At 38.6% G+C, this 9,963-nt stretch overlaps 1 long non-coding RNA gene across 1 annotated transcript; it reads left to right on the top strand.

The window, feature by feature from the left end:
* Window positions 1-445: 445 nt before the first annotated feature.
* On the top strand, window positions 446-9,426 carry LOC131382541 (uncharacterized). The gene is made up of 3 exons (XR_009212093.1): window positions 446-504; window positions 4,695-4,814; window positions 9,265-9,426. It is a non-coding gene; the product is annotated as an uncharacterized LOC131382541 (long non-coding RNA).
* The last annotated feature ends 537 nt before the right edge of the window (window positions 9,427-9,963 follow it).

Here is a 9,963-nt window from a genome sequence, read left to right on the forward strand (position 1 = left end):
CTTGTCTCTAGGATCTGTGAGTATAATAAACTTTGTTTTTTTCCCTGAGCCTCTCCTGTATCTCCTCTTGTGGCCACACCTGATTGACCATCACATAAAAGATTACAAAACAATATTCATAAAGCGATTTGCATGGTACTTGACACATAAACAAAATGCTCAGTAAGAAGTGGCTGTTGTCCCTTGATAAGACAGCTGCTAGGCAGTATGTCCTGGAGATGTTACACAATATGATTGTGCTCCTCCACAATAACATTCTATCTAATCTAATCTGATCTAATCTACTTCCACATCAGATCAAGGGGGTGTTACTCTGAAACTATAACCCACTCCATAGTATTGTGGAATGTCTGAGGTCATGGTGCTGTCATAAAGAAAAGGGGTTGCTTGGAATCTAGAAAAAGTATAGACAAAAAAGAGTCACAAGTATTATGTCCTTCTTGTTTGTCATATGGACTGTGTTATATGAAATAATTCATTTACTCCTCAGAAGAATCCTGTGAGGTATGAACTATTATTATATTCATATGTCCTAAAAGGAAACTGAGGTGCAAAGCGGTTAATAGCTTGCTCAAGGTTCATAGCTATTAAGTAGTGAAAGAGAAATACTAATAGAAACCCAAGCCCTCTAACTTGGGGGTTTTTGAACTCAACCCTATACTCTTCTCTCTCTCATGAGTAAGGAAATGGTCTCCAGCACCACTCGGGTGATGGAGTCATGACCAACGAACACAATGTTCTGGTTCCTTCCATAGATAGATCCCCACAGTAGAAATAGGTACATCAATCAGGTTACTGTCTGAATCTTTTCTGGAACAGAGTGATAGGAGTGAGGGTGCTAGGGTTTCTGACACAGAAAGATTCTGGTTGCTGGGCTAGATGTCAGAATAGATGGGGACAAGTTCCAAGAGTTATCTGAAGGACAGAAGCCAGGAGTGAAAGTCAGGTTGAGAACTGGGAACCATCTAAAGAAATATCAATCCCTAAGCAGATGGACTGAAAGGTGAAAACCTGGCTGAGGAAAATGGAGTATGAAATAGAGCCACCAGATGGAGTCATCAAGTTCAGGAGGGTCTGGAACCTAGAGAGAGAATCCCTGAGAGTGGAATGGAAAGCAAGTTCTTTCTTGAAGGGAATCTGTCTGTGGGTGGAAGGAGCAGTTCAGTAATAACAGTGAGTTGTTAAGGCAGCCATTCCCTCCATTCTAATCCATGTTTTCCAAGATTCCAGGAGTAATTTGGCTTCTCTGATAGACTTTACTACTAAGGAAGCATGTGCTGATCAGCCAACAGGGTAATCGTGGTTGTTGTGCACAACGTAAGTTGATAAATGGTCATCTTGTTTGTTAGTCAGTATCTGGTGAATATAGTATCACGACTCAGTTCTCCAGGGCTCAGTCACATTTGGGCAATACAATAAAATTAAGCTTCCAGATCTGGGAAGCTGAAGACATCCTGGGTCTCAGTTGATTCCACTCAAAGGACAATCATCTCCTTTTGTAAGAGAGTTAATCAGTCTTACCTTAACATCTTTTTAGGGGCAAGAATTTCCATAAATTCTATGTACTAAGAGTTCATTTAACTCAATTTCATGCAAATTAAATGACAATATTAGATTTTACAAGCAGTAGTGGCACCAAGAAGTGGCTTGTAGGGCTTTAGGAATCTCCCAATTTCCATCACCTCATTCAAGCCTCCCCAAATGTAATTATAATGGACCAATTTTGGAGGTGTATAACTGACATTTTTCAAATCGTGTTTAAAGTATCTTCACAAAATAGTTCTATGGGCCCGCATCATGCACTCAACACAACTCCAAGTCAAGTCCCCCAGCTCTTCTTCCAACCAGACTTTTGACCCTGAGGCCCCACTGTTCGTGAGTGAAATCAATAGCAGAACAAGGAGGAACAGCACATTCTAGAAGAAAGAAGACAAGACTAGAAATTAGGGGCCGGGTGCGGTGACTCAGGCCTGTAATCCCAGCACTTTGGAAGGCCAAGGCGGGCGGATCACGAAGTCAGGAGTTCGCAACCAGCCTGGCCAACATGGTGCAACCCTGTCTCTACTAAAAATACAAAAATTAGCTAGGCAATGGTGGCATACACTTGTAATCCTAGCTACTCAGGAGGCTGAGGCAGGAGAATTGCTTGAACTCGGGAGGTGGAGGCTGCAGTAAGCCGAGATTGTGCCACTGCACTCCAGCCTGGGCAACAGAGCAAGATTCTGTCTCAAAAACAAAAACAAAAGAATAAAAGAAATTAGGATACTTGATCCTAGCATTCTAGTCTTGGTCTCCCATGAGCTGACTCCAGGGAAGTCACTGAGCCTCTCCTGCCCTATTTATGGTAAAAGAGTTGGGTTATGTGTATATTACCATTTTTTCCAAATCTAAAATTCTCATCTTGTGAATCTCTCGGCAAGAAAGTAGATAATGTTATATTAATTTCTTTGCAAATGCATTTGCTAAACAAAGGGATGAGTACTTATTAACCAACGAGTCCTCATCCCCGTTCTAATTTCACCCTGGGCTATTTGATAAAATAGAAGTTCTATACATTTACCAAATTTACCAACACTGTAAGTGTTTTCTTAATTGGATTGAATTCATCTTGAGAGCGAGGGCTGCTTTTCATTTATCTTCCTGTATTCAGGACCTAGCACAGTGCTAAGCATCCATACACTCAAAAAATGCTTGCTGAACTGAACTGAGTCCATATGAATTTTTAAAAATATAATATAGACAATATAGGAAGTCCATTCAGTCAACATGTTTTAAGATAGTGGATTATCCCACTTTCAAGGTGTCACTTTACCTCTTTCATGTACCAAACATAAATATTTAAAAATCATAGATAAAATGCTCATTTGAAAGGTGTTGACTTCCATTTAGTTTCAAATAGATTGCAATGTTTTTCTTCATGTCCTTTAGTAGCATACCAAATTTCAACAGTCTCTTTGATATCACAGATCAAACAAAAACAAAAGTGACCTTGCTTCATTTAGTTAACTCACTTTCCCTTAAACAAATTCTCTCTGAACAAATGTTTGGGTAAACAAATGGTCTTCATCTTTGTACCCAAAAGATCAATGAACTCAGATCATAGAGGACATAAAAGTCACAGAGTCAAGGAACCCCTTGGCGAGCACACATCAGTCATGACTATGTTCAATTCGGATCGCTCAGTCAAAATGGAGCTGACTTAAATTTTTTTCCTACTGCTTATACAACTATTAATTGATTAGCTACTTCTATCATTTTAACTGTTAAAACCACTCAGGTTTGTGAGAATTTGATCAATTATTCTGAGATTCATCTACAAAAGATCTACCTGAGTAAACATAGTCAAAGTCTCCAAAGTCTTTGCATTAAGCCAGAGGTATTTCAAGATGTTTTTGAGTGTGTGTTTCCATCAAGAAATATGGCATTTAAAAATACATCTTTCATTCGCTACCAAGAGCAAAGGTTTTGGTACCAATGGCATAGTCTGCAGTGACTTCCTAGATAATGGTATATTTGAAATAACGTAATTTTGTTTTTAATTTTCTACAGGTCATTGTAGTATATTTTCAACAGCTTGCAAATTAATTTTTAAATTGTAATAATAATATAACCCTTGCTGGTTTTGGGAGATGAGGGAAGCTTTCCTTGCCTATGTGCTTCAGTGTCTCCTGGAAGTCTACGGAAAGCCACAGGATATTGGCACCAGGAAAGACATGGCATCTTTCCTGAGGATGAAGTAAAGGTCACCTCACTGAGACCAGTGGCCATTGCTGTTTCTCTCCATTATATTACAAATACGATGGCAGGAGAAGAGGGTTATATTGAAAGGAGCCATAACAATTGACTTTTGCATCCTCTTTGCTCAATGGAGCAGTTGGAATGGAAATTTGTTGAGTCGCTTCTGGAAGGAGAGATTTATGATCTAGCACCTTCATAGACATGAATGGCAATATAACCAACTGAAAGAGTGATAGTTGCTAGGACCAGAAGGAATCCCCAGATTCGCAGAACTATAAGGGGAGTACATGGGACTAATATTCAGTGAGCAGTAGGCTTTGAGGCTTTCCACTGGCAAATCTCGAAAAGCAATCAATGGGCTCCCGTCCTGATTGCTAAGAAATTTAGGGTAACTTCAATGCCTTTCTCAGGATATTGTGTTCAGCACCCCTGCTAGTGGGGGAATGGAAGCGGAAAAGTGCAGGGACTTACAGAGAATGGAAGTCCTAGGTGTTTTAGTCCACTGTTAATGTGTGGGAAATGTGATTCCTCAACCCAACTCCCAGGTAACCTGGTAAATAATTTAGGTTCCTGAAATACTAACATTGCAGTTGTAACACTAGGCACCTTACGAACAGTTGTTGCTAATGCCCTATCATCAAGGCACAGGCTTTTGTGTTTTTGCAGTTCTGAAGATGTTTTGACTGGATCACTCCCAACCTGTGTGATCAGCTGTGTGATTGGGAGACGCATATGGCTGGGCCTGTGGAGTCCACTCCGACCCAAGTGACAAAGACCAAGCTCTTGGCCTCAGCTTTACCCTCACGGAGGGCTGCAATTCTATCTAAGCTAGCTTTTCCCAGTTTTAGTGTATTCATTCTATGTAATAGCACAATCATAAAGAAATTAGAAAAAGTTGAACAACATTTTAAAAAAAACATAACAAACAAAAAGTTATGTTCAAAATGTCCTTGCAGTTTTGGCAGTGGGATTTCCCCATTGTGCTTGAGTAATGGCAGAAGGTCCAATGGAACAGGATTCCAGAGGTGTAGATTTGAATCCTCACTCTCCACTAACTGCATCATGATTTTCGACAGGTCAGTCCTCTTTCTTGAGCTTCAGTTTCCTCTACTGCATAGTGAGGGTTTGCTTCACAACTTCTCATGTGTTTATTAAAGATTACACACCAGGCCAGGTGTGGTGGCTCATGCCCGTAATCCCAGCACTTTGGGAGGCTGAGGTGGGGGGATCACTTGAGGTCAGTTTGAGACCAGCCTGGCCAACATGGAGAAACCCCATTTGTACTAAAAATACAAAAATTAGCTGGGCGTGATGGCACACACCTGTAATCTCAGCTACTCAGGAGGCTGAAGCATGAGAATCTTTTGAACCTGGGAGATGGAGGTTGCAGTGAGCCTAGATCATACCACTGCACTCCATCCTAGGCAACAGAGTGAGACTCTGTCTAAAAAAAAAAAAATTAGGCACTAAGTATCTAACAGTCTAACAGTCAATATTTGTTTTTAGGCACTCACACCGTAGTAGGAGAGACAGGCAAGAAACAAGAAATTCATATATATATCTGTTCTTTTTACTTTATAGGATTGTTTTGAGACTCAAATAAAATAGTTGATGCAAATGTTTGATAAACCGTGAAGAGCTATTCTTTTTTAATGAAAGGCCCAGCATTCTGTCCATACTTGATTCTCCATAAATATTTATTAAATTGTGCTTCTGTGATTATCATTTTTCTGTGAAAATGTTTTGTGTGTTCGGTAAAAACAATCTTCTAGGTTTTCTTAGTTCATGAAAATGGAGTACATTGAAATGAGGTGATATTTCTAAAGCAGAAGATTTGTCATGACCACCTGGATATGGCTCTGTATTCTCTTATCCTTTCCCAAAGCCTTATCCATCTCTCATCAGCCTCTAAGACACACAATTCCTTTCCTTGCTCCTGCAACCCCTGACCAGAGTATCATAGATTCATGGGTCTCGGGACACAGAAGGAAGGAAAAGATATCATGTCTGTTATGCAAGTTACTGGTAAATTTTGTTTCTTTGCATTACATGTTACCTGTACTAAGCCCTTTAGACCATACCAAAAAGTATAAAACATAGTTCTTACTTGGGAAGAGTTTATAATCTATTTGAAGAGAGAAAACATATGCATGCATACACATGTACAAATACACAAGAAGAGAGAAGAAACTGAGAAACTGATGTGCTTAAGGGCTGTGTGAGTAATTCATACAGTGGGTGGCATATGTATTTGATCGTGAGAGATTTCCCTGTTCAATGGACTTGTGAGGGAAGGGCTCATAAGTGAATTAGTAAGTCCAATTCTTCAAAAGGTGAGGTAAGTACAATTTGGATGGAAAGAGAGGCGGAAGAAAAGCCTTCCAGATGAGAAGATATAGCACAAGCAAAGGCTTGTAGGCAGAAAAGAATAAGGAGTGTTGTGGAAGAATCTATATGTACCCTTCAGATAAAATGAAGTGTTTCATGCTGGGAATATTGAGATACATATTTGGGCAACTATGGAGGAGTCAGATTTATGGCAGAACTTAAATATCATTCTAGAAAGTTTGGACATTACCTATTACACAGAGGGGAATCACCGAGTTTTTATAAAGGGAATATTGGCCGAGCGCAGTGGCTCACGCCTGTAATCCCAGCACTTTGGGAGGCCTAGGCAGGCGGATCACTTGAGGTCAGGAGTTCGAGACCAGCCTGGCCAACATGGTGAAACCTCGTCCCTACTAAAAATACAAAAATTAGCCAGGTGTGCTGGCGCACACCTGTAATCCCAGCTACTTGGGAGGCTGAAGAAGGAGAATCGCTTGAATCCAGGAGGTGGAGGTTGCAGTGAGCCAAGATTGTGCCATTGCACTCCAGCCTGGGCAACAAGAGCAAAACTCCATCTCAAAATTAATTAATTAATTAATTAATTAATTAATAAAAATAAAAAAGAGAATATTCTAACTAAATTATGTTTTTAAAAGATTTCTCCCCCAAACAAGGTGACACACGGTGAATTATGAGCAGGAAGTTTATTTATTCTGCTATTTTTTCAATGTTGTTTTATTTTTTCTCTTTATTAATAAAAGAAATATAAGACATAATAATTTATGGTACAATTAACACCTGGGAACCCTTAGCTTATGGCAACCAACAGGACCATTTCCTTATAGTCCCCTAAATGTTTCCTCAAATCCCTTCTCCCACGCTCCTCAAGGGTCACTAATAACTTGAGCTTCTTATTCATTGTTCCTTTGCATTTCTTCATAGATTTGCCATCTATGCTTGGACTCTAAAAATATGTTCAACAATTTTGCATATTTTTTCTTTATGTAAAAGTAGTAGTTCTTCACATATTCTTCTGCAGCGTGCTTTTTTTTGTTTCAATGTTATATTTCTGGGATTCACTTATGTTGTCATGTGTAATTGTAAGCCATTAACTGCTTTATGGCATTTCATTATAAAAATGTACTGTTTATCCATTTAACCATTGATTCACATGTTTTTTTCTAATTATTTTGTTATTAGAAATAGTGTGGTCATGAATCATTTTATATATTTCTCTAGGTATATGTATGCAATAATTTTTCTAGGGTGTATTCCTAGGTGTAAAATTGCTGGATCATTATGTACACACACCTGAAAATTTATTAGATAATACCAAATTGGCAAATTGGGTTTGGTTTCATTCAAAAGATATTTTGCCAATTTACACTGTCACCAGAAATGTGTTGGTGTTGTAGTAGTTCTACATTTTTCTGACCCTTGATACTGCAATTTCTTTTTTTTTTTGCTTTTGCCAATCCAGTTGGTATAAAATGTAATCTCATTAGGGATTTAATTTGCATTTGTTTAATTACTAGTGAAGCAGAGAATATTTTTCATGTTTATTGGCTATTTGGGGTTTCTCTTTGTGAAGTGCCTCTTCAGGTTTTTTGCCCATCTTCCCATTGGGTTGCCTACTTTTCCTTTATGTATATATTAGATATAGGCCTTTGTCTGCTATATATGATGCAAATATCTTCTTTTTTCTCCTTTTTGTCTTTTGATAAATAGGCATTGTTTCATTTTAATACAGTCAAATATATCAACATTTTCTTCTATGGTTTGTGCATTTTGTGTCTTATTTCAGAAATCCATCTTATGCTAACAACAGATGCTAGGCCTACAGTATTTTGGCTTTTTTCTACAGTTTATGAAGGGAGGAGAAATGAGTAATTATGTGTATTAGGACGATGGTTGACAACAGTCTATGAGAAGGAGAGTCTGACGATACGGATCCCAGTCACTATTAATTTTAACCATTCAAACACAAAACACTAAAAAAGTTTCTAGAAATAAATTAGGAAAATTTCCAAATATATTTAATTTAGCTTTGATTAAAATTGAGACCAAATTTCCCAAACTTCAGTAGCAGAAATTTGCCATAAGTAATTTTGAGAATATCAAATGCTGGAGTAGCAGGTCACCTTTGTTCATCTAGCTAACAGGGAAGACTACTGATAGTTACAAAAATTTAAATTGTGTCTATTCTTATTCTAAATCTTGTCATCAGAAGGTTGGCTTTCTTTTTTTACTAAAAAGGACAAAAACTTTCCTGCAATACTGAGAGGTTTCTTTTAAGTTTCAAGGATGTTGATTTGTAACATTTAGAATATGAATGGTTGTTAAATGAAAAGCATGTATTAAAATGTTTGTTGAAAATTTTATTATACACAAACTGTAAATTATAATGGCAATACAAAGTTATTATTTATTAAACATATGCTGATTAACCTGCTTATCATGACTTCACTCATCTAGTTCCGTTTAAACAAAACAAAAATTAGCTGAGCATGGTGGCAGGCACCTGTAATCCCAGCTACTTGGGAGGCTGAGGCAGAAGAATCGCTAGAATCCAGGAGGTGGAGGTTGCATTGAGCCAAGATTGTGCCATTGCACTCCAGCCTGGGTGACAGAGTGAGACTCCGTCTCAAAAATAAATAAATAAATAAAAATAAACAAAATAGATCGTAGAGATTCACTGAGAGTCAGGAACATAGCTAAAGACATATCAGCCTCTTGTAAAATGATATTTTGCTAGTAAACTAAATAGCTGATTCTAAAAGATTGACTGTAAAATATAATGTAGATCTAATTTTTATTCCACAGATTTAAAATTGAGGGGTGGACGAAGATACAGCAAACAAATACAAAAGTAGGAGTGACAATATTAACAGCACACAAAGTATAGTACACAACAAAAAAGCATTTAGTAGCTCAAAAAGAACAATTTACTTCGATAAAAGATGTAGCTCATAAGGAAGTTGTGAAAATGCCTGCATAAACAACTTAGCGTTCAATTACGGACGCAGGATCTCACATATATGTCTTATATATATGGATACAAATGCATATATATATGTGTTTATATATGTATAAAGGAGTCTGTTACAGTGATTGACCTTACACAATTGTGAGAGCTGGTTTAGCAGTATCTTATAAGACTATTGTCTTATGTCTGATGCTGATGCTTGATGTCCACAGGGTGGGCAGTCATGAGAAGATGGATGTAATTTGAAGGGGAACAAGAAGAATCTGGAACCTGCCAACACAATCTGGAGTTCATGAGGACAGACTTGTTGTAGGACTTTCTCCTTAGCTCTGCTAAAAACAGGGTCCTTGTCATATGGCCAGGAGAGATTAGGCTCACAGACACTTTGAAGGGTGAGAAAAGAAATGGAATTTATTGGGCAAAAAGGAAAAAACTTAGCAAAGAGAAAGAGGTTCCTGTTAACAAGCCCCCATATCACAGATTGAATCCCCAGGTTACCACCCTGGATCAGGAGAGGCCAGGGTCCTCCTCCCTGCAAACGGCGCAAACTTCCCAAGGCTCCACCTCAGTGTACACTCCTCCCAGTGTGCAGGCCAGTCAGAGGTTCTCCAGGGACCTTTTTATACTCGGCTGTCTTAGATTGACATCTGTCAAAACCCGTATCAGTTCCTGTTGCCTCTGACTTTTATGGTATGCATGTCCTACAGAAACTGGAACACGTGTTGTTGATGTTGAACATGTACACACCTAGTGCAGAAGCCAGAGAAACTGAAGGAGGACCCAGGGGAAGGTGGAGAAGGCCTGGGTGTGCCTGCTGTGTGCCTGCTGCCTTACACCACAAAGGTGAGCAAGCAGATAGGTGATGGTGTGTGTGAGCTACAACAGGGCTGCTGTTCAAACCTGTCCTTCAT

This window comes from Hylobates moloch, unplaced genomic scaffold (assembly GCF_009828535.3).
Source record: "Hylobates moloch isolate HMO894 unplaced genomic scaffold, HMol_V3 SCAFFOLD_45, whole genome shotgun sequence".
Taxonomy (NCBI): domain Eukaryota; kingdom Metazoa; phylum Chordata; class Mammalia; order Primates; family Hylobatidae; genus Hylobates; species Hylobates moloch.